General features: G+C 35.2%; 1 protein-coding gene across 1 annotated transcript in view; it reads left to right on the top strand.

Moving 5' to 3' along the window:
- Positions 1-189: 189 nt before the first annotated feature.
- The window catches only part of LOC117116373 (serine/threonine-protein phosphatase 6 regulatory ankyrin repeat subunit C-like), an 18461-nt gene continuing 14519 nt past the window's right edge, over positions 190-4131 (top strand). Inside the window, exons 1-2 of the mRNA XM_033260395.1 lie at positions 190-471; positions 3259-3370. The gene's annotated coding sequence lies outside the window, so the exon portion shown is untranslated. The remainder of the gene's footprint in view (positions 472-3258; positions 3371-4131) is intronic.

Below are 4131 nucleotides of genomic sequence, written 5' to 3'. Positions count from 1 at the left end.
TATATTATTATTATTATTATTATTATTAGCCTATTATTATTATTTATCTATTTTTGTGCAATCAAATAATTAGAATTAAACTTATGCATAAAAATTACCTGACACAAAATGGTATCGACTTATATACACAACGAATGAGGATGTCCCTGTAAAGACAAACAATATACACGATAGAACGCCAATGTACAAACAAGGTCAATTAATTGTGGATATTCATATATGGACTGTTATTTGTGTATCTCTAATAGCCTCATTAATAAGTGAGAATCCAATACTTAATTTACAAGACTACACAAAAACTTAATCGAGACCGATATATGAAGGACTTACAATCGAAGAGAGGCATAAATAAGTAACTTAAGTCAGGGAGACAGGCCTGCAGCAGATGAGGAGGATATTATTCTCTCGTTGACCATCATTGCTCGGAGATTACTTTACGAAATTGTGTCAACGGAAAAGTTTCTTCTGTCGGTATGTTTACATTTATAAAGTCGTTGTTACTTATTAAGTGTTATAGGCTAGATAGTATCAGTGGCGGATCCAGGATTTCGAAATGGAGGAGGGCCCAGGGAGAGACGCAGATGGAGAGTTTATACCACCTCAGCCCCAACATGGTTGGGGCTGAGGTAAGGACATTTATGATTATGGCACCTCTGGCCGGAAATGGCACTCTCAGACCTAAATTTGGTTAACATTTTTCTTTTTTCTCCATTCTTTTATAATTTTGAAAGGTGGGGAGGGGACTCATCCACCCCCCTTCAATCTATATTGTAACCTGTGCGAGTCTTTTTATCGTAATTGTATTTTAATCGGTTTTGTGTGACCTGGAATTTATCACAGTGATTTCCTTTCTACACGCCTCTGTCAATGGCAATGACAGAGGCGTAATCAAAATTTAGACCAATTTGTATCGAAGTTTCTTATTTAATAAAGCCACAATACAGAGTTGTCGGACTTTGGGGCATATGTTAATGAACTATTGATTTATAGTTTACAGCACGACGGCTGCATCTTGTGCCACAGCGGGGTGTCTGGTTACAGTCTTCTAGAAGCTTTTTGGTTTTAGATTTGTTAGTAATCGTCAAAAAAATAATGATTTTTTTATATCATGTTTTACAGTATTCTAGTAAAGGGAAATGATTGTTTCTCCAGTCAAATCCTCCCTCTCAACGCTAGAAATATTGGAAGCGAAAATATTATTCGAAGCTAATGCCACCTTATTTCAGTGGTAGCTCCCCTCACTTAATCATCGACCCCCACCTTCGCTTTGTATTCGCCCCGGCCCTCAATCATTCCCCCATTTTTTTTTCAAGACTCATACGCCACGTCCACTCTATAAAAGACCCCACTTCTTAGATATTGTTGCTATGGTCACGCAAAACAATAGCGTAATACGTGCGTACCGTTTGTGGGATGGACAACGTGTGTGATTGGCCGTATTCGACTGGTCGTTCTTCGTCAAACCACGCCCACCTGCGCGCAGTGGTAAATCCTACTTAACGAAGACGATCAGTCGAATAGAAAACTTGTAAATACTCGACATAACAAAATGGCTGCATAGTTACCGAGATACACGCTGTGTAATCAAGATTGCTTCAGCTTGTGCCAGTATCGGGGTTTTTTTTGTAAAATATTTTCATCCAATTTTTGAATTCTGTTAGTCTACAATTATTTTTTTACTTCATGTGGGTAAATAATATAATTTTTATTTTCTGAAATTTAATCTAAATTATATTAACGCAAATGTTGTTTCTAAACTCACCAATCGGCCATGTTTGTTTTGGTCACGTGAATAACGTAACGCTGCTTAATGCACTCTGCTTTATGTTAATTTTCGTTGTCAATGAATTCTATTTTACAAACTAGTCGAATGAAAATAATACTCAAATAAAATTCGTAGTCAACAAAATGAACCAGTCGAATACGCCCATTGTAACACGCCGTATCTCTGGCCCTGTTCTGATTGATCCGTTGTTAAGTTTGAATAGCACTCCAGTAAACATCAATTTTATCGCCGTTCTGAAGGGACTTAAGCCCATTACTTTGTTAAAAATTATATCATCCAATGATACACAGATCAAACAAATAAGTTTTTACTGATTTAGGCCTACAGACAAAACTCCTTTAAAATGATTACCGAACGATTTAAGGGATTTATAATTGAAATGAGCATATGCCTATTATTTTATCATTTTATTTTCAATAAATGCTAACAGTTTAGCTTACTTAAATGAACTAGGCAATTCAAATATTAAACTTAGTCTTGATTGTAAATCACAGACGGTATCTGTAAAGCATGGAGAAATGTTACAAAGTGTGTGGGTGGGTTTTTAAGATTTGATTGTATATTAAGCCTATTCTGTTGTAATAGTTGTAGAAATTTTAGTATTATTAATAGCAAATATTATTAGTTTGTGGATATATTTTTAACCACAATGGGAGGAAAATAATGACGTATCGCAAGGATGATAAAGCAATCGAGCCCGACTATGGTGTATATATGATTGAAATGGTTTCCCTTGATACCCCTTGATACCCCTTGATACAGATACGGAATCGCATTGTCTCAAAGTAATTGTGCATACTGTATAATACTCTTACTGATATATTTATCTATAATTGTTATCACCGATGTTAAGTAGGTTAATGGGTTTGTACACACAATCTTAACATATCTGTTCTCGCATTTATTGCAGGTTAGGCCTACTGTACCTTCTTGATATTCATTGATTCCAATGTGGTTATAGTAATAACAATATGATAGTAATTGTTATTGTCGTGATGGAATAATAAACAATAACTGGATTTGCGTCAGGAGAAACATGTATAGGTGTAATTTTTGCCCTACCTGACGTGGAAATGTACCGAATACTCAGTACATTTGAAAATACTACAATTCCTACAGAGTAGGCCTATGACTGTTTATAACATCTATCGATTTATAGTGAAGCAAACACACGCTTGCACACACTACAATTATTATTCTTTTAATACATGCTGCAGTGCTTTAACCTTAGAATAATACGAATTACTTCTATTATATTATGAAGCTAAATCACTATAGTAACGTGAGTAACAACAAGTCGGCTACAAAAGAATCACCTGAGCCTCACGTTTATTACGGGAAATTGGTTAGCTTTCCATTGAGGGTGTTCAGTGCAGTCAAAGTCGACCTAGGCCTACATGTTTACTGCTGAACAAAAAAAATATATCACGTAGTGTCCTAAATACATAACAGCTATAGATTTTCCCTTGCAGTGCAGTTTTTTTGTATTAAATGCGATAAACAAGGAAGACAAGCACCTATCACGGAGAAAGAATATATTATTTCTGTTCCAAAGAGTTTCACGGCAATTACAATAGACAGAAAGTAAGTTTACATACTTTAACCAGTAAGATGAGAACACTATAGCTAACCAAATGCTTAGGCACCATATACTTTAAACGCTGTTAATTGTTTGACAATGTTTAGTTTTTAATAGTTATCGCTGTTGTCATTTTCATGTTTTTAACGTCACATATTTTACAATTCTAAACTGTTTTCCTGTTTTTAATTGTTTGTGTTTAATGCTCTTTGGCAATACCATTCTGTGTCTATTGCACCTTCGGCGCGGGGGCGGGGCAAGTAGAAGCATTGTTGTCGTATGGAAGTTGAACTTGTTAGAGTTAACCCGGTTGAACTTGTTAGAGTATATCCGGTGGAGGAATGATGGAATGAGTACTAAGTTAAAGATAATCAAAAAAGCAAGTTTACGAAATGTTATGCCATGTTAAGGCCTGTACCTAGTTACAGAGGGTTACAGTATAAGTTATCAATTGAATTGACAATAAAGTTGCTAGATAAGACCTGTCCTTAAGTTCACTAAAACGTCACAACAGACAAAAAAAACCACACACGCTCCCGCTACTTTTTACTAATGTATCTTTTTTGTAAACTTTCGATGTTGGTCAAATAAATGAATGAATGAATAATATAACTGTATATAACTGTAGTATAACTGTAGTAGGCCTATTTGTCATACACCTACCAATCAAGGTCTATAACTGAAAGATGTCTTTGATTTTGATTTTCGAAAAATGTGGCAAATCAAACTGTATCTGTGTACTATTTACGTATTAAGTTGCCTATGC

This window comes from Anneissia japonica, unplaced genomic scaffold (assembly GCF_011630105.1).
Source record: "Anneissia japonica isolate Jap-2015-1 unplaced genomic scaffold, ASM1163010v1 scaffold287769_len469884_cov163, whole genome shotgun sequence".
NCBI lineage: Eukaryota > Metazoa > Echinodermata > Crinoidea > Comatulida > Comatulidae > Anneissia > Anneissia japonica.
This window is presented reverse-complemented; position numbering and strand designations above follow the sequence as displayed.